The sequence below is a fragment of the Hemicordylus capensis genome, chromosome 2 (assembly GCF_027244095.1).
Source record: "Hemicordylus capensis ecotype Gifberg chromosome 2, rHemCap1.1.pri, whole genome shotgun sequence".
Lineage (NCBI taxonomy): Eukaryota > Metazoa > Chordata > Lepidosauria > Squamata > Cordylidae > Hemicordylus > Hemicordylus capensis.
The window spans coordinates 105,538,608-105,560,017 of record NC_069658.1 but is presented as its reverse complement, the minus strand read 5'-3'; the positions used below and the strand labels follow the sequence as shown (position 1 = coordinate 105,560,017).

At 45.5% G+C, this 21,410-nt stretch overlaps 1 long non-coding RNA gene across 1 annotated transcript in view; it reads right to left on the bottom strand.

Annotated features, from left to right (window-relative positions):
• Positions 1-21,102, bottom strand: part of LOC128344256 (uncharacterized) — a 61,134-nt gene extending 40,032 nt beyond the window's left edge. The window contains exon 1 of the long non-coding RNA XR_008315753.1: positions 20,743-21,102. This is a non-coding gene — a long non-coding RNA (uncharacterized LOC128344256). The remainder of the gene's footprint in view (positions 1-20,742) is intronic.
• Between the last annotated feature and the right edge of the window lie 308 nt (positions 21,103-21,410).

Below are 21,410 nucleotides of genomic sequence, written 5' to 3'. Positions count from 1 at the left end.
ATAATTATTAACCTCCTTAGCTTTGGGAACAGACCCCACTCATTAGTGGTGACTCAGAGTAGTGAGCAGGATACAGCTCATCACAGTGACCATTTACACAGAAAACCACTACTCCTTGAGCTGTCCATTCTTGATTTTGCAAATTTCCCCCTTAGTGCTTTCCAGCTATAAAAAATGTGGTTTGGAGAGAAAGGGATTAGCATCTCTTCCCTTCCAGTGCCACTGCTCTGATCAAATCTGGAATTCATGGTGACTGATTTAATGTAAAAACAAGTTGTTAGTAAGTTGTTAGTTGATTAGTAAGTACTAATCTGCCTACTTTCCTTACACTATCTCTACAACTGGACTAAATTTGGTTCAAATGGAGGTCCACAAGTTAGATCTCTTGTGCCTCAAAAGTTTACGCATCCACCATTTTGTATCGGGATGGATGACATCATTACAAACTACACCACTGAGCTGTCCCTGTGTGTGACTCACTACAACTGTACCAAATTTGGTTCAAATCAGTTAAACAGTCCTCAAGTTAGCCCACTTGTTCCTCAAAAGTCACACATCTGCTATCTTGCATCATGGTGGATGACATCATCACAAACTACACCATTGGGGCATCCCTAGGTGTCCATACAGCTGTAGCAAATTTGGTTCAAATAAATTAGACGGTCCACAAGTTAGCCCACTTGTGTCTCAAAGGTTTACACATCAGCCATCTTGAATTGGGGTGGATAACATAATCACAAACTATGCCATTGAGGTGTCCCTGTGTGTCACTCACTACAACTGTACCTAATTTGGTTCAAATTGGTTAGACAGTCCACAAGTTAGCCCACTTGTGCCTCAAACGTTCACGCGTCCGCCATCTTGGATTGAGGTAGATGACATCATCACAAGCTACGCCGTTGAGGTTTCACTATGTGTCCCTACAACTGTACTCAATTTGGTTCATATTGGTCCAAGCATTATGAAGTTGATGTGGGGGGGGGGGACCACATATGTACACACCGACACATAGAATGCAGGGTGATCTCATAATCCTAATGGAAAGTAGGCTAATAAAAATGACAATCAATCTAATCATGGTTCACCTCTATAATTTGTATTGTCCACAAGCATTTTGCTTAAAAACTCCTGGTGATGTTAAGAAACCTGCATATTAGGGGACAAGAGCAAATTGAAAGTTGAAAGTTCTGGGCAATTATAGTAGAAACTAGTATCTTTCAGCCCGTTAAAATAATGGGCGCTAGTAGCCTTTCCCCCGCACCTTCCGCCCCAGTATCCAGGTCCCCCGCCACCGCCGGCCTCCCCTTTCCAGGCTGGTCCGGCCGCCACCGCCTGTGGCTTCCGCAGCCGGGCCAGGCCCGCCGCTGCCTCTGTCCCCCCGCCCCAGTCTCCAGCCGGGCCGCTTCCAGCCGGGCCACCACTGGCCTCCGCGGCCAGGCCCTTCGCCATCAGCCTCCACTCCGCCGCCGGCCTCCGCTCTGCCGCCGGTCTTCCCGGCCCGCCACCGCCTGCCTCCCCTTTCCGGCTTCTTCCGCTGCCTCCTTCCCTTCGCCCAGTGGCAGCGGCGCCTTGCTCGGCTTCCCCCGCCGCCTACTCCCTCCATCCGTCGGCGGTGGCCGTGGCGGTGGCTCCACCACCGCCTCGCCCGGCTTCTTCTGCTGCCTCCTCCCCCCGTCCGGTGGCGGTGGCGCCTCGCCCGGCTTCCCCGCCGCCTCCTCCCTCGTCCATCGGCGGCGGCGGCGGCTCTGCCCCCGCCTAGGTCGGCTTTTCCCGCTGCCTCCTCACCCTGTCTGGCGGCGGCGTTGCCGCCGCAGTCTCTCCCCTCCCCGCCTCTGCCCTCCCTGCAGCCGGGCTGGACCCGCCCCCGCCGCCTCTGCCCTCCCCGCGGCTGGGCCGACCAACCGGCCAACATGGCCACCTGGTGCCTGCAGTCGTGTCTCCCTCGGCTGACAATTAGCAAAAAGTGGGCTAGGCTCCCTTAGCCCGCTTTTTGCTGATCGTGAGAATCTCCTCAGTGTCTTCATCTCTGTTAGCCAAAAATTCATCAGAAATCATTAATATCTGTTGCAACCCACCCCCCACCAAACCCAGGTTTTAAGATTTCTTTTTTAAAAAGATAACAATAACCACACATAAAAACCCCCGCAAGCATCAGTCCTTTTGTTAAGCTGTATATCAGCTCTGACTCTGCATTAACCAACTTCTGCCTCTGACTAATCCCATATTCTACAGTAGTCTGTTTTGTATAATATCCCATTTTGCAGGAAATGTTGACCAACTTTTCATGACCTCTCAAAAGCAGCACACACAATTAAATAGCAGGCCTTTCACAAGGAGAGGTAAGGTAGTTGGCACAGTTGGTGGATTTCTGGAGCGCCAGCAGGGTGACAAGCAAGCAAGCAAGCAAATCAACAAGAAAACAAGGGGCACAAGACAAAGAGGCTATTCACATGATGGGAGGAAATTGGGCTGGCGGAGGCTAGCCCAATTTCCTCCCATCGTGAGAACCACCGGGCTAGGCTGCGAGCCTGGTGGTTCTTAAGCGGGTCACCCGCTTAAGTACCAGGCAGTTAAACCGGGTTTGTGGCGCAAGAGCACTACAAACCCGGTTTTTCTGATCGGGAGTTGCTCCGCGCCACAGCAACTCATGAAGAGACCCCCCGACTGTGAGGCTGGTCCTGGCTCGGGGGTCTCTCCAGCATGCCCTGCGCGCTTGCACAGGACATGCTGGAGCTTCCAGGGGGCGCACAGCCCCTGAACTCCCCAGCCCTCTCCAGCTCTGTGATGGAGCTGACAGTCGTGTGGGCAGCCACTGCGGCTGCCCGGAGCAGACTGACTGCTCGTCTGTGGAGAGAGTGGGCTAAGCCCACTCTCCCTGCAAACCCTCCCCAGGAGCTCCCACCGATCATGGGAACCGCCTCAAAGTAAGTTTGTTAGGGATAGTATTTTCTAGGGGTTGATTTCGGCTAGGTGGTTGTTTTTGACAGGGCGGTTTCAGCTTCAGTTTCAGTTTTGCTTAGAGAGACAGTGGGTGGGGATTAGCAGCAGGTGAGTCACAGAGCTTGTGGGAAGGGCCACATTCCTGAGGTGGCTCAGTTGGAAAGCTGCTCTTGAGAAGACAAGGCACAGAACAGGGGAGCTTTGCTAACAAATATCAAAGTGGGTTTGTGTGGAGTTTAGTGGGGAAGTATGCGGGGAGGCACACAAACAGTTCCTCTTTATCACAAAGGAGACACCCAGCTTGAAGAAAAGGTGAATAGTACTAGACCTTTGTAATTTTTTTGGAAGACAGAGCTTGATACCTTTAATTAATTGACAACTGCAGCTAAGACCTAGCTTTCAAGTAAATCAATACACCAACAGAAATTCCAATCTATCCCTAGTCCCCAAACTTAAGTACACATATTCAATATAGTTAGATACCCCAACAGGGACTCTGGTAAGGGAGATGTTATCCTTATAGACCACAGCCACTCCACCTCCCCATCCACGTCCCCTCACCTGCTCCTCTACAGAATACCCTGGAAGAAGAAGCTGGGACCAGACCGGGCCACCAGCCTCCCCCAACCAATACTCAGTGATGCACACCAGGTCGGCCCCTTCATCCATAATCAAATCATGGATGAGTTTGGGTTTATTTTGGACTGACCTGGCATTGCAGAGGAGCAAGGTAAGGCTCTGTAGGTTATTGGCAGTGCTCTCCGAGGTCACAAAGCTGACAGGATAGAGCTGACAGGAGACAGCTATTAAATTTCTGACTACTCTTCCCCTGGAACAGCCTTCTGACCTGCCAACGTTACTTCTTCTATTCCCCACCACCACTGGAATAGCTGCCCCACATTCAGCGAAGGCACCCCCTGTCTCCCCATCTCTAGACGAACCCAAACACATTAAAACTACGTCAACCCAGTCTCAGTAACAAAGCTGACACACCTACTGCTGCAAATCCTCAAACAGCCAAACTGAATATTTTATTTATTTATTTATTTTTACATTTCTATACCGCCTTTCGTTAAAAAGAAAACCCCAAGGCGGTTTAAAAAAATTAAAACATACAATAAAAGCAGTAAAAACATCAAGCACTAAAACATCAAGCTAAAAACATATAAACAAGCATAAAAACACGACAACAGATAACAGATAAAAACAGAGAAGCCACAGTAAAAACGATCATGTAAAAGCCTGGGTAAAAAGCCAAGTCTTTAAAAGCTTTCTAAAAGCCGTGATGGAGTCTGAGGAACGAATGGCCACCGAGAGAGCATTCCAGAGTCTAGGGGCAGCAACAGAGAAGGCCCTGTCCCGAGTGCACGAAAGCCGGGCCTCCCTCATTGTCGGCACCCGGAGCAGGGCCCCCTCAGATGTCCTTGTCAAGCAGGCAGTAACCCTTGGGAGCAGGCGGTCCCTCAAATACCCTGGGCCCAAACCGTTAAGGGCTTTAAAGGTCAAAACCAGCACCTTGAATTGGACCCGGAAACGAACCAGCAGCCAGTGCAGCTCTTTCAAAATGGGGGTGATATGTTCCCAACGGGCAGCTCCAGATAACACCCTCGCTGCCGTGTTTTGCACTAGCTGCAGTTTCTGGATATTCTTCAAGGGCAGCCCCACGTAGAGCGCGTTACAGTAATCCAGCGGCGACGTTACTAAGGCTTGGGTAACCGTGGCCAGATCTGCCTTCTCGAGAAAGGGACGCAGCTGGCGCACCAGCCGAAGCCATGCAAAGGCACCCCTGGCCATCGCCTCCACCTGAGCTTCCAAAAGCAGAGCCGGGTCCAGTAGTACCCCCAAGCTGCGTACTTGCTCCTTCAAGGGGAGTGCAACCCCATCCAGAACCGGTAAAATCTCCTCATCCCGATTGGCTCTCCTACTGACCAACAGTACCTCCGTCTTATCCGGATTCAATTTCAGTTTGTTAGCCCACATCCACCCCATCACGGCCTCCAGCCCCCGATTCAGGACATCCACCACCTCCCTAGGATCAGATGACAAGGAGAGATAGAGCTGAGTGTCATCCGCATATTGCTGACAACTCAGTCCAAATCCCTGGATGACCTCTCCCAGCGGCTTCATGTAGATGTTAAACAGCATGGGGGACAAGACCGATCCCTGCGGGACCCCACAGGTCAACGGCCACGGGGCCGAGCAGTAGTCCCCCAGCACCACCTTCTGGACCCTTCCCTCAAGAAAGGACCGGAACCACTGCAACGCAGTGCCTCCGATTCCCATACTCGAGAGGCGGCCCAGAAGGATACCATGGTCGATGGTATCGAACGCCGCCGAGAGGTCCAGCAGAACCAACAGGGACGCACTCCCCCTGTCTAGTTCCCGGCGTAGGTCATCCACTAGAGCGACCAAGGCAGTCTCAGTCCCATACCCGGGGCGGAAGCCAGATTGAAAAGGGTCCAGATAATCTGTATCATCCAAGACCCTCTGCAGCTGGGACGCCACCACACGCTCCATCACCTTGCCCAAAAAGGGAAGGTTAGACACAGGTCTATAGTTGTCCAGGTTGGAGGGATCAAGGGAGGGCTTTTTAAATAGTTGTCTTACCACCACCTCCTTGAGGCATGATGGCATCCTGCCCTCCCTTAATGAAGCATTAACAATCACCTCCAGCCATCTGCCTGTCCCCTCCCTGGCAGCTTTTATTAGCCATGAAGGGCAAGGGTCAAGAGCGCACGAAGTCGCCTGCACACTGCCCAGGATCTTGTCCACATCCTCAATATAATGTACCCTGACCCTCAGTCCTACACCGAAGGCCCGACACCTGCAGGCGGCCTGCACCAGCGGCTGTGCCTCTGGCTGCAGCCCACTCTAATAAAGGCCAAGATCTCAGAAGCCCAATGAGTGTGTCTCACACCCACACCAATCAGGCAGTCTGGCCAGGTTCGTTCTCTCTCTCTCTCTCTCTCTCTCTCTCTCTCTCTCTCTCTGTATAGATAGATAGATAGATAGATAGAGAGAGAGAGAGAGAGAGAGAGAGAGAGAGAGCTCAGCCCCCAATAACAAACAGGCTGCAAAGAGAGGTCAGAGCACAGTGAGCCTGATTGGTGTGATATGATTTTAATCTCCCTGTTCTGGATGGGGTCACACTTCCCCAAAAGGAACAGGTTTGCAGTCTGGGAGTACTTCTGGATCCACACCTCTCCTTGGTATCTCAGGTTGAGGCGGTGGCCAGAGGGGCTTTCTATCAGCTTTGGCTGATACGCCAGCTGCGTCCATTTCTTGAGATGAACAGCCTCAAAACAGTGGTACATCTGTTGGTAATCTCCAGACTCTACTTCTGCAATGCACTCTATGTGGGGCTGCCTTTGTACATAGTCTGGAAACTTCAGTTGGTACAGAATGCGGCAGCCAGGCTGGTCTCTGGGTCATCTTGGAGAGACCACATCACTCCTTTGCTGATACGGTTACATTGGATGCCAATAGGTTTCCAGGCAAAATACAAAGTGCTAGTTATAACTTATAAAGCCCTAAACGGCTTAGGTCCTGGGTATTTGAGAGAACGTCTTCTTCATTATGAGCCCCACTGCCCATTGAGGTCGTCTGGAGAGGTCCGTCTCCAGTTGTCCATGTCACCAGCTCGGCTGGTGGCCACACAGGGATGGGTCTTCTCGTACGCTACCCCTGTGTCTGACATCAGATGTGGGGGGCAGGGCCAGGGGCCACGGCGGCCGCACACAGGCCACCACCAGCCTCCCTATGCTGCTGGAACGGTAATAATGGGTGGCTTCAACTACCCTCACAAAGACTGGGCAAATTCACTTTCGGATATTGACAGAGAGGCCAAATTTCTAGTCTCCAAGTGACACCATCTGGAATCTGCCAGAGAGGTAGGAACGGTACCACCATAAAACAGTGCCACCCAATCACACCCTCCTCAGGCAATCCAGAAATTTATGGTTGATGGTATCAAAAGCTGCTGAGAGATCCAAAAGGAACAGCAGAGTCACACTCCCTCTGTCGATAGCCAATTGGAGATTATCCATCCACCAGACCAAGACAGTCTAAACCTCATAGCCCACTTGAAAGCCGATTCATCCAAAACTGCCTGGAGCTGAGAGGCCACCACCCACTCAATCACCTTGCCCAACCATTGGAGTTTAGAAACAGGTCTGTAATTAGCTAACTCCAAGGGTTCCAATGCAATGTAATGATGAAATAAGCCAAGTTGGGCAAGGGTCAAGATAACAGGTTGTAGGATGCACAGTCCAAAGCAGTTTGTCCACATCCTCAGGAGTCACAAACTGAAAGTGATTCAATCTAATCATATAAGAGGAGTTGCTGGACACCTCCACTATGGACTCTGCAGTAACTATGGAATCCACCTCAGCCCGAATATGAGAGATTTTATCTGCAAAAAAAGGCTTTGAAGACATCACAGGGAGTAACTGTCGGTTCCAAGTTTAAGTTTGGGGGGAATATTAGCCCCCTCACTACCCTAGACAATTCTGCTGGATGTGAATTTGCGAAAGCAATGCAGGCAGAAAATAACTACTTCTTTGCTGCCTGCACTGCCAGAGCACAAATCTTCAATGTGCTATGTGTTGTGACCAGTCAGACTTGTGCTGAGTCTTCCTCCACTTGTGCTCTAGTCATCTATCTCATTGCTTCAGCTTCTATAGTTCTTCTGAATACCATGGGACTGACTTTGAAGCAGGTTGTGTTACTGCCCTAGTGAGTTCATTATTTATTTATTTGATTGATTGATTGATTGATTGATTGATATACCACCCTTCCAAAAAATGGCTTGGAGCGGTTATTCCAAGTTTGCACCAGAGCACTGAAAGAATCAGTAGCAGAGCCAACTCTAAATCCTTCCAGTGTTTCTTGGAATCCTATTGGATACAATAATCTCCTTGGGCAGACCAACCTAATAAGCCCTTCACCCCTGCGTAGGTGGGTTGTAGATGCAAGTCCTACCTTAACCGGATGGTGATGTGTCCATGACAATGGGGAGGAGTCCCCACCCATGGAACACCACTCCGATCAGAGTAAAAGACCAAATCAAGCATGTGACCAGCATCATGCATTGGTTCAGAAACCAGTTGGGACAGGCCCACAGTCCTCATGCCCACTATGAACTCCTAAGCCACTCCTGACAACCCGGTCCTAAAATGAATATTGAAGTCCCCCACCACAAATACCCTAGGCCACTCCAATGCCAACTCTGGTTCATCAGCCCAGTTAGGGACTCAGTTGGGCAGTGGGATGATTGGTACACCAACAGAAGTCTTAGTGTATCCTTGGTCCCTAGACTTAGATACACATATTCAACATAGGCCAGTTCCCTGACAGGGATCCTGGTAAGGGACAGAGTATTCTTATAGACCACAGCCACCCCACCTCCCAACCCACATCCTCTCACCTGTTCCATAACAGAGTAACCTACTGGGACCAAACAGGACCAGTAGCCTCTCCTGACCAGGTCTCCATGATGCACATCAGATGAGCTCCTTCATCCAAGTCATGGATGATCTCAAACTTAATTCAAACTGACCTGGCATTACAAAGTAATAAGGTAAATTTATGCATATTTTCCTCTTATTAATTTTTAAGGTCTCATTTAGCTAGGAACCCACCCCTTTTCACTTCTTTTAGTTTTTAGCCTACTTTTCCAGTAGGCTTATGAGATCACCTGACATTCTGTGTGTCCATCCATGTGTCTGTCCATGTGTCTGTGAGTGTGTGTCCCCCACCATCAACCTTGCAATGCCTGAACCATTATGAACCAAATCAGGTACAGTTGTAGGGATACATAGAGACACTTTTAAAATGTAGTTCGTGGTGATGTTATTCACCCCAATTCAAGGTGGCGGATGCATAAATGTTTGAGACACAAGTAGGCTAACTTGTGGCCCACCTAATTGATTTGAACCAAATTTGCTACAGTTGTAGGGACACATATGGACACCTCAAGGGCATAGTTTGTGATTATCTCATTCACCCCAATTCAACGTGTAAACGTTTGACGTGCAAGTGGGCTAACTTGTGAACTGCCTAACCGATTTGAACCGAATTTGCTACATCTGTAGGAACACATAGGGATGCCTCAATGGCATAGTTTGTAATGATGTCATCCACCTTGATCTAAGATGGCAGTTAGGTGAATGTTTGAGGCACAAGAGTGCTAACTTGTGGACTGCTTAACTGATTTGAACCAGATTTGGTGCAGTTGAAGTGAGTGACACACAGAGACACCTCAATGGCATGGTTTGTGATGATGTCATCCACCTCAATTCAAGATGGCAAATTCATGAACATTTGAGGGTCAGTTGGGCCAACTTGTGGACTGTTTAACCATTTGAACCTGTCATGACTCAGACTTCTGACTCAGAAGAGTCAGAGCAGGAGGATTTGCCTGCTAGTAAGGGCTTAGAGGCACAGCAACAGGATTTGGCAGGGAGACCAGACTCTGGAGCTGAGGATTCGCAACAGCTGCCAGACATGATTTCTGATGGGGAGGAGCCTGGGATTTCACCTATCTTGAGAAGGCATCTCAAGAGGCTAGCTCAGTGGCAGTCACACAGGAGCAGGAGATCACAAGAGAGGAAGCCGAAGTGCTGACTCCGGGAAGCCTGATTGGCTGCTTGTTCTCTTGAGCCATATATATTTAGCAGTCTCACTTGCTCAGATGCTGTTTGCAACTTTTTGCTGGCTGCAGACAGTGTGCTATTTGAATTCCAAAACTTTATCTGAGTTCTAGTTTGCCTTGTTTATGCTTTCCTGCTTTGTTCTGTTAAATCATTGCTTCTGTCGTCCTTCGCTATTTCATTCCATGCTTTATGTTTTCTTTTCACTTATTACTCAGTTATTGTTAGAGGGGGGTACCTAGTTCAGTTCAGGGGTCTTAATTCATTTACTGTTTTTCTTTGTGAGCCTTTTATTTTTCATTCGTGTAGTTCCACTGCCACTTTCTGTTAACTCACCGGGGAGTGCTGAAGGGGGTTGTAAATCCTGTTGGGTTAGCTGAGCTAACAGATTTATGACAGAACCAATTTTGCTACTGGTGTATGGACACATAGGGATGTCTCAAAGACACATGATGCAGAATGCAGCCACTCTGTATGTGGGGGAAAGTCGCATGGTAGCCGGAAGTGAGGGTTGCCTGGGCGCCGCAGCGCGTCCGCGCGTCCTCCATGGCAGAGCCGTCCTCAGTGGCTGCTGGGAGGCGGCGGCGGCTCCTGGGGGAGCCGCCGGGCGGAGAGGCGCCAAAGTGGAGGCCGGCTTCTTCTCCTTCGACTTCATTATTGGCACTGGGCAGCAGTAATAACTTTCTAAACTGTGAGTCAAAGTGGCTGGCAGCATTGCAGAGGGACAAGGGGCAGCAGGGAAGTATCCTGCTGCCCCAATTATTACATTAAATACGGCGCGCTGGACAGGGGCAAGCGGCGGGGGTGTGTGTAAGTAAACCCTTCCCGCCCTTAAAGGAACCCACCCCACAGAGCCGGACCGCAGCTCTGCGGTTCCGTGCACACCCCTAGACACATGAACATTTTAGGTGCAAATGAGCTAACTTGTGAACTGCCTAACTGATTTGGACCAAATTTTGTCCTGTTGTAGGGATAGTGAAAGTATCACAAATTAGTTCTTACTAGAACAACTAGTTGTTCCTTCATTTAGACACCTGTGCTTATGACAAAGCAGTTGTCATTCAAGAAGTGCCAGATTTATGGGAGACAATTAAAATGCCCACTTCCCACAACCATGATAATTGTTTAATTTGGGACATAAAGACATTTTTGGACAATAGACATCTGATCTTTTATTCAGATGAAGACTCTATATGTGTGACTCCACTTGTAGAAAACAGGTAAACAACATGCCTTTCTAACTGGAATTTACTGTGTAACTGAGCCTTGTCTCTCATCTTGTCCAAGGCATACTTACCTCTATATGTATGTACCTATGTTAAGTCCTTGGGGTGGATTCAGTCTTCAGTTATGTTATTTGGTTGTTTTATCAGTTCAGTTGGTTTTTACAGAAACCACTCTTACAGAAGTGACTGTCGCCTTCTTAACTAGTGTTAAGAAATAAGAAATAATTAAAATGTTGCTTCTGGGACGAAAGTTAAGCCTCTTTTTTATATCCTTATAGATCAAGAAATCACTCTGCAACAGTAATACCTATTGTGGAGGCCACAACACTTTACAAAAAAATCTTACTTTTAATCATCATTGTTGTTTTTAATCCATCTAGAATACTCCTGGGATAATGGATCGGTGAGGAATTAGAGGAAGTATCTTCTCTCTATACTCACAGCTATGTAGGTGTAGCAGTATCTACTTTTCTTTTTGTATGAAAATTGCTTCAGTTGAAAGCTGTGAGGTCCTACTTTTTGATTTTGTGTATCTTTTGCATGTGACTCAGGTTACTTTTTTCAAAAACAGCACTAGCACAGGAAGCCAGGGAATAAATACAAACAAAATGCCCAAGGGCCTCAAAAAACGAATCAGCCGCTCATCCTCTTTTGCCTTTTAGGTACAGCTATTTAAGGTTTGGAAAACACACCAGAAATTTATCTGAGTCATGCTGCCAGTTATGAGTCACAGCAACATCCTTCAGTGATAATCTAATTTTTGCTCTGATTTTTAAAAAAAACCAATATTGCTGGCATTGTTGAAGTGGCATTAACGGATGTTAGATAAGTAAGGTTGAGCAACAGGCAAATAATTCCACAGTTTTGGGGAGAGAGAAAACACTCTCACTTTTAATAATGGCACCAAAGATTCAAGGGAGGAGTGATAAAGCATGATCAATCTAAGTCATGAAATAGTGCAACTTCTCAAAGTGTTCAGTGACATTTGACCACATATTGGAACCCTTGTGATGACATTTCCATTAAATAATAATGATGAGATGCAAACTTACCACAGATATTTCCCTGTTAAAATAGTAGTTTCGTTGGGTATGGAATGTATTAAATGATTATGAGATAAGATCCTATCCTATGCATTTTTAGTCAGAAGTAAGCCTCATTGAATTTAATAGTGTTTCCTCCCAAGCCAGTCCTATGGTTGCAGTCCTATACACTTACACTTGTAATAAAACTCTTTGAACAGTGGAGTTTACTTTCAAGGAAGTATGCACAAGATCAGATTGAAAAACTTTAACAGATATTATCTGGAAAATGGTTACAAACACTCTAAAATACAAATATTAAAAACTCTATCATAAATAAAAAGAAATTTGAGGATTTATGTGATACAATGGTATGGTTCTCTTTAAAATGATCATTATTAATTCTGCTATTTTTCTGCAAATGGAGAAAGCACAGCTGAAAAGTCAGTTGAAAAGGGGACCCCAAGACCTTTTGCTCCCCCAAGTCTTGCTATGCTGCCTCATCGTGATGGTGGGGTGTTCCAGGGAGGGATGAGCGAAGTACTCTGGGAGGTATACTCCCAGTAGGGTCACCCAAAGCGCGAAGGTCATCCCAGCTGCCTAGCTAAAGCAAGAAGCTATATAGGTAGGTGCTGGAGGCTGATGATCACTTCAGTGACAATGACGAAGACATCATTTCATACTGCGTGGGAGAAGGCAATGGTAAACTACTCCTGTATTTTACTAAGAAAACCACATGGATAGACAAAATGGAATGATTATCAATGTAGTGCCAGACGATGGACCCCTCAGGTCTGATGATACTCAATGCGCTACTGAGGAAGAGCTGATTATCTCTCAGACTACCGATGGTGTTTATGACGTGGTTACACTAAAGCCTTTTCTTATGTTAAGAACATAAGAATATAAGAACAGCCCTGCTGGATCAGGCCCAAGGCCCATCTAGTCCAACATCCTGTTTCACACAGTAGCCCACCAGATACTGCTGGAAGCCTACAGGCAGGAGTTGAGGGCATGCCCTCTCTCCTGCTGTTACTCCCCTGCAACTGGTACTCAGAGGCATCCTGCAACTGGTACTCAGAGCATCCTGCCTCTGAGGCTGGAGATGGCCTATAGCCCTCCGACTAGTAGCTGTTGATAGACCTCTCCTCCATGAAGTTATCCAAACCCCTCTTAAAGCCATCCAAGTTGTTGGCTGTCACCACATCTTGTGGCAGAGAATTCCAAAAGCTGAATATATGTTGTGCGAAAAAGTACCTCAGTTTGCTGGTCCTACATTTCCTGGCAATCAATTTCATGGGATGACCCCAGGTTCTAGTGTTATGTAATGTTTTTAGATTGTGAGGGGACAGGGATCAATCTTATTTATTTCTTATTTCTCTGTGTAAACCGCCCTGAGCCATTTTTGGAAGGGCGGTATAGAAATTGAATGAATGAATGAATGAATGTGAGAGGGGAAAGAATTTCTCTATATCCACTTTCTCCACACCATGCATGATTTTATAGACCTCTATCATTTCCCCCCAAAGGCATCTTTTTTCTAAACTAAATAGCCCCAGGTGTTGTAGCCTTGCCTCATAAGAAAGGTGCTCTAGGCCCCTGATCATCTTGGTTGCCCTCTTCTGCACCTTCTCCAGTTCAACAATGTCCTTTTTTAGATGTGGTGACCAGAATTGTACGCAGTACTCCAGGTGTGGCCACACCATAGTTTTATATAAGGGCATTATAATATTAGCAGTTTTATTTTCAATCCCCTTCCTAATGATCCGTAGCATGGAATTGGCCTTTTTCACAGCTGCCGCACATTGAGTTGACACTTTCAATGAGCTGTCCACCATGACCCCAAGATCCCTCTCTTGGTCATTCACCAGCAGCTCAGATACCATCAGCATATACATGAAGTTGAGGTTTTTCATCCCAATGTGCATCACTTTATACTTGCCAGCATTGAACCGCATTTGCCATTTTGTCGCCCACTCCCCCAGTTTGGAGAGATCCTTTTGGAGCTACTCACAACCCGTTTTGGATTTCACTACCCAAAAGAGTTTGGTATCATCTGCAAATTTGGCCACTTTGCTGCTTACCCCTGCTTCTAGATCGTTTATGAATAAATTAAAAAGCACCGGTCCCAGTACAGATCCCTGGGGGACCCCACTTCTTACTTCCCTCCATTTTGAAAACTCTCCCTTTATACCTACCCTCTGTTTCCTGTCCTTCAACCAGTTAGCAATCCACACATATACTTGTCTCCTTATCCCATGACTGCTAAGTTTTCTCAGGAGCCTTTGATGAGGAACTTTGTCAAAAGCTTTTTGGAAGTCCAGGTATACTATGTCAACTGGATCACCTTTATCCACACACTTGTTGACACTCTCAAAGAACTCCAAAAGGTTTGTGAGGCAAGATTTGCCTTTGCAGAAGCCATGCTGGTTTTCTCCCAACAGAGCCTGATCTTCTATGTACTTTCACATTTGAGTTATTTTAGGACTTGTGGATGGATGCCATCTGGCCCTGGCGATTTGCTAGTTTTCCATTTTTCAAGACAGTTTAGAACATCAACTCTTGTCACTTCTATCTGACTCAGTTCTTTAGCCACCATCCCCGAAAAGCCTGGTTCAGGAACAGGTATATGCTCAGTATCCTCTGTCATGAAGACAGATGCAGATAACTCATTTAGCTTCTCTGCAACCTCCATATCCTCCTTAATAATCCCTTTCATTCCCTCATTTTCTAATTGTCCACCCACCTCCCTGGCAGGTTTTCTGCATCTGATCTATTTAAAGAAGTTTTTGTTATTCCTCTTGATGCTTTTAGCTAAATGTTCCCCAAGCTCTCTTTTTGCCTCCTTTATTGTCACCTTGCATTTCTTTTGCCAGAGTTTGTGTTCCTTTCTGTTCTCTTCATTTGGACAGGCCTTCCAATTTTGGAAGGAAGTCTTCTTCCCTTTTATGGCTTCCTTGACTTTACCTGTTAACCATGCTGGCATCCTCCTGGACTTAGTGGTGCATTTCCTCATTTTGGGTATACAATCTAACTGGGCTTCTAGTATTGTGGTTTTGAGTAAACTCCATGCATTCTGGAGCAAAGTGACTCTCCTGATTTTCCCTTTCTGCTTTCTTTTCACCATGCTCCTCATTTGGGAGATGTTTCCTCTTCTGAAATTCAAAGTGTCTGTGTTAGACTTCCTTGCTGATTCTCTCCCTGTATGTATTCTGAATGTGATCGCACTATGGTCACTGTTCCCTTAAGGGTCGACGACACTGACATCATGCACCAGGTCCTGGGTGCCACTCAGGATTAAGTCCATGGTCGCCTTTTCTCTGGTTGATTCCAAGACCAACTGTTCTAGGGCACAGTCATTCAGCTTATCTAGAAATTTGACCTCTTTGTCATTACCTGACTGTGAATTTACCCAGTCTATGTGTGGGAAATTGAAGTCACCCGTTATTACTGCCCTGCTTCTCCTTGACGCCTCCCTGATTTCCTCCTGCAACTCCCAGTCACTGTCAGCATTTTGATCCAGAGGACGTCCCCAGTAGCACATTTCCTTTCAGGCCTCGTATTGTTGCTGTGAGGGAAAAGAAATGTTGCCATGTGGGAAAAGAAAATTTGAAGCTGCAAAGACAGAATTACAATGGGAATGTGGAGCTTAAGAAGCATGAATATGTTAAAGCTCAACACAGTGAAAGATGAAATGAATTGACTACAGATTGACATCTTGGGCATCAGTGAATTAAAATGGACTGGAATTGGACACTTTCAGTCAGAAAATCATACTGTTTACTACTCAGGACACAAAAACCAAAGAAGGAACGGTGTTGCTTTCATAGTCTGGAAGAATATAGCAATGGCAGTACTTGGGTACAATGTGGTCAGTGACCAACTAATATCAATTAGATTTCATGGACAACCCTTTAACATGACAGTTCTTCAAGTCTATGCCCCAACAACTGATGCAGAAGAAGAGGAAGTTGATGAGTTTTATGCTCAAGTTCAGTCTGAAATTGACAGAACATGCAAGCAAGATGTGATGCTGGTGGTTGGAGGCTGGAATGCCAAAGTTGGAAAAGGTAAGGAGGAAAACACAGCCAGCCTATATGGCCTAGGAAACAGAAACGAAGCAGAACAGCTGATTAGTTTCTGCCAAGCCCATGATCTCTTCATTGCTAACACATTCTTCAAACAACCAAAGCGGCACCTATACACATGGACATCACCAGATGCAGTACACAAAAATCAAATGGATTACATTATTGGAAGGAGGTGGAAGAGCTCAGTAATAACAGCAAAGACTTGGCCGGAGGCCGATTGTGGAGCAGATCAATAAAGCACAAGTCAATATGTGCTTTATTGACTGCAGAAAAGCCTTTGATTGCATCGACCATGTCAAGCTGTGGAATATCCTTAAGAAAATGAGCATCCCAGAACATCTCATTGTTCTCATGAGAAACCTATACACAGGACAGGAAGCCACAGTCCAGATGGAACATGGTGAAACAGACTGGTTCCAGATTGGCAAAAGAGTAAGACAAGGCTCTATATTTTCTCCTTCTTTATTCAATTTATATACTGAATATATACTGAGAGAAGCTGGATTGGAAGAAGATGAGTGTGATTTTAAAGTTGGAGGAAGAAATATCAATAACCTGAGCTACGTTGATGACACCACTCTGATAACTGAGAATGCGGATGATCTGCAAGCTCTAGTAATGAAAGTCAAGGAGCACAGTGAAAAAATGGGACTAAAATTAAATGTCAAGAAGACTAAACTAATGACAACGGGTACAGCAATCAGCCTCAGAATTGACAATGAAGACATTGAAATGGTAGGTAGCTTCTGCCTTATAGAATTGACCATCAACAGTCAAGGATCCAGCAGTCAAGAAATACGCCGCAGACTAGCACTTGGTAAGGTTGCATTGAAGGACTTGGAAAGGATATTTAGATGCTGTGACGCATCTACACCTACAAAATTAGAATCAATCGGACAATGGTTTTTCCCATGACACTCTATGGATGCGAAAGCTGGACTTTGAAGAAGCAAGATAGAAAAAGCATTGACGCTTTTGAACTTTGGTGCTGGAGAAGACTTTTGAAGAAACCATTGAGAGCCAGGAAAACAAACAAATGGGTCATAGAACAAATCAATCCAGAATTTTCACTCGAGGCACTAATGACCAGGCTCAAACTATCATATTTTGGACACATTATGCGAAGATCCAGCTCCCTTGAGAAGTCCATAATGCTGGGGAAAGTTGAAGGAAAGAGAAGAAGAGGATCACCAGCAGCAAGGTGGATGGACTCGATTACGTCAGCAATGAATGCCCCACTGAGAGAAGTGGTGGCCAAGCTGAAGGCCAAGGCCAAGCTGAAGAGAGATCATCCTAGAGAGAATCTATCAATGTGGTCGCTAAGAGTTGACACCAATGACTTGACGGCATTTAATCAATCAATCAGTCAATCAAGCCCTTTTGAGCAGGATTTGTCTCCACAAAAATCAGATCACATGACCATTGTTGTTATGAGAAGCATCTGAAAAAGTGAAAACTTTCAAGATGAAGTTTAATATTGTTTGGAAGTTTCTAAGGTTTAGCCATTAAAAAGCCATAATAAATAAATAAATCAGAAGACAGTGTCTCAGCAGCCTTGAAATCACTTCTCTAAACGCTTTCAGTCACTTATTGGAAATGCCAAACAACTCTCAAAGCAAGCCTGAGTCTTCAGAATTTGACATTCACAAGCAGCAAAAAAGCTGCAATATAAATAGAGGCTAGATAAATATAGACCTGAAATAGTACATGAAAGGAGGCAGCTCATTTACACAGGAAGTAAGAGAACAAATTTAAAAAAAACTGACAGCAAAGTAACCACTGTGTGATGGAATAATCACACAATATGTCACTATTTTTTTAAAAAAATTGCTCAAGTGTGTATGTCCTGAGCACTGAAAAAATGCTGTCAGACATATTTGCAGCCATAACATAAAACAAACACAAAACCAATTAAAATTAACTTAAAATTCATTTTAAAAATCATTAAAACCACTTAGCCTAGCTGAAGAGATGGGTCTTTATGGCTCCCTTGAAGACCTACAGGGATGATAAACATCTTATATCCATGGGGAGCACATTTCACAACATAGGGGCAACTACTAAGACTGGTGGCACCTGGAGACGTACCTCTTCTGATGATCTCATTGAGCAATGGGGATCTTGCAGTGAAGGGCACTCTCTTAATTAACGCAGGCCTAAGCTGTTCAGGGCTTTAAAGGTGATAACCAGCACTTCATGTTTCTCCCAGAAACCTACAGGAAGCCAGCGCAACTGTTCAAGAACAGGCATGACATGGTCTCTCCAGGTTACCCCAGAGAACAATCTGGTGGCCATATTTTGGACTAACTAAAGTTTCCAAACTATATACAAAGGCACTGCAATAGTCTAGCATGGAGGTCATCAGCTGATGCACCACTGTTCTGAGTAGGGGTGTGCAAGCCAGCTCAGTTCGAACTGGGCTTGACGCTGAGCCAGCTCGGCTCGACAGGTTCAGAGTCAAACCAGATGGGACCAGTTCAAACTGAGCTGGCTCAGAGCTCTACTGGTAAAGGAGAATCCAGTGAGGATTTACCAGTAAAGGGGCAAGGGGGCTTGCCTAAGGGTTCTGTGTAGGAAATAATATGTGCACCTCATGTATGCCATAATGTGTAATGAATACACATAGATCTGTTTCCCACATATACTGCTGCATGTACGTGAGGCAAAACATACGTTACAGTCCACATGTAGTTTTTCTGTATGAAAGAAATAACTGGTAGGAAACTTATATATGAAGCAGGCCTGAATAGCAGTCTCCTTGATCAGAGCCAACCTACAGAAACTACTAAAGAGAATTAGGCAGCCCACATAGAGTGTTATGCACTTTCCACTGTTAGTAGTTCCTTTGACCCTTTTATTTTGATTACTTCTTATTTTGTTCATAAAAATCCAGCAATGGACAAGACTGTAAGTATATTTGCTTAGAAGCCAGTCCCATTCGGTTCAATGATAATCTCTAGAAGGTGTGCTGAGTAGTACAGCTCCATTCAATAAATCTGGCTGACTGAAGCAACTCACACATTTAAAATTTGAAACTTCTTATTTTGTTCATGTTCATGAACTCATAGATCACACAGGGCAAATTTTTTCATTGTTCGATTCCCACATCTATATATTTATTTCTCCTGGGTGTGCCTTTAGAATGTGCGTCCCGGCACCCAGCTGATTGGCTGGGCGGCGGACACGCCTGATTGGCTGAGGCATACCCAGGAGGATTGGTCACTGTGGCAGCGGTGGGCCTGGCCGTGGAGGCCAGAGGTAGCAGCGGGCCCAGCCCCGTCGCAGAGGCAAGGTCCGGGGGGGGGCGCAGAAGTGGCGGTGGGGAGGAGAGGTGGCTGGGCCTGGAAATGGAGACTGGGGCTGAAGGTGGGTGGAGGGAGAAGTAATCTCCAGCCCCAAAGAGCACACAGATGCTCTGTGCGGGGTCGGCTAGTAATGAATAATTTATGTTTAGACAGTCCACTTATATTGTGAAACAAGTCATCGTGAACCTTTACAGGGCAAACTGATCATGTATGGTGCAAACTGAGCAAAGGGGCACCTTTTCAAAGTGGTGATTCTCTTTATTTAGTAGGGGGAGAGTGCAACTGGCCCTATCCACCCCCAGCATAGCATCCCTCCAGTGTCTGTTTCTAGGGTCTATCATAGGTTTCCTTTTTTATATTGTGAACCCTTTGGGGACAGGGAGCCATTTTTTATTTTATTTACGTCTATGTAAACTGCTTTGGAAGCTTTTGTTGAAAAGCAGTACATAAATACTCATCGTCATATTCGTTGTCGTAAAATATATGAACTTTACCCAACGTATGTCAGTAGCATTTTTTAAACTCACTAGTACTTTCTCCCGACCAATTGCATAATCAAGCCCATATAAAATTAACTGATCTGTGTCATAGAGTAATAACTATTTGGAACTTGTACTTTCTGAGCAAATGTTTCATCCTCATGCCCTCACTGAACCTATTGATGTTGAAGTTAATTTTACATATCATGGACAAAGACCTGTCATGAATGTACATTTATAAAATTATAGTAATGCAGGGCTTGAACTGAATCTCTTTCCGCCAGAAGCACTCAGGTTATTATTCTAAAGAGGACCAGCTCCCTGAAAACAGCATTTAAATCAATTTATGTACAACAAAGGGAGCACAATATACTAACAGGAATAAAAGATTCAAAAAGCCAAAAGAGAGACAGTGAATGATCACCTTCTAAAGCTGGAGCCTTCCTCCTGCTGTTTTTAGAGAATGGCTGGCACAGTATTTGCTTTTCATTTCATTCCATTTCAGATGTGAACCTGAGCTTTCGTCCCAGCACAAGAAAGCAAAAGCAGACCTTATAATCAAGATTGATGCTACTGACAGTAAATACTGTCATTGCCATAATGACAATGATGCGAGCCATAATGATGAGAGCCAGCGTGGTGTAGTAGTTAGAGTGCTGGAGTTGGATTGGGGAGACCCAAGTTCAAATCCCCATCCAGCCATGAAACTAGCTGGGTGACTCTGGGCCAGTCACTTCTCTCTCAGCCTAACCTACTTCACAGGGTTGTTGTGAGGAGAAACTTAAGTATGTAGTACACCGCTCTGGGCTCCTTGGAGGAAGAGCGGGATATAAAGTGTAAAATAATAAATATAGCATACAGTAAACAAGCCATGTGGAGAAGAACAAAGATGCAAATATTTATGACAGTGTATCAGAGTACGTGCTGAGAATCCACAGAATAGGTGTTCTTGTTTTATAAACAAGCTTTATAAAGTGATTGATAATGTATACAGCTCTTTTAGTATAAAAAAAACACTTCAGTTCTTACCTTGTTCACCCTCACAACAAGACTGTGAGGCAGCTTGCTAATGTTCCATTGTACAGGCGTGGTACTGAGACTGCAGGCCATTTCTAGCGTAATGCTTAAATCTTACAGATGTTTACCACTAATGAATAAATATAAATACATTTTACAAAGCAATCACGTGCCTACATTGATGTAAAAACTTTACATTAGCCACCCACACAATCATTCCAGAGCTGTAACCATAAATAGGACCTGACGGAAGACTCGGATCCTGCTCATGGATGCAGATGGGAAATATTTCAGTCTACGTGTACTGCTTCCATGTGGAAATAGCCAGGCAATAACTTTTAAAAGTGCCTGTGAACTCCTCAAGTCATGTCCGAAACAACTCTGAGACACAGTAACTCGCCCAGGGCTATCTGGCAAATCTGCTGCTGAGCAAATATTTTTTGAGAACCAAGGCAAACACTGGCTGACATCCAGACTAAAATGCTCCTGAGTAGACCTGTTGAAATAAAGTAGTCCTTTAGAGTAATTCCTGAGTAGTACTCTTGAGTAACTTAGTCTGGATGTCAACCACTCCATTTTAAAACTTCCTCACAACTGAGGAATTAAACAAAAATACTGTTCTAAATGCCCTTAAGAACCAGCAGTGACTGTGCACAGCAGTAGCTGCCAGTCACATCAGG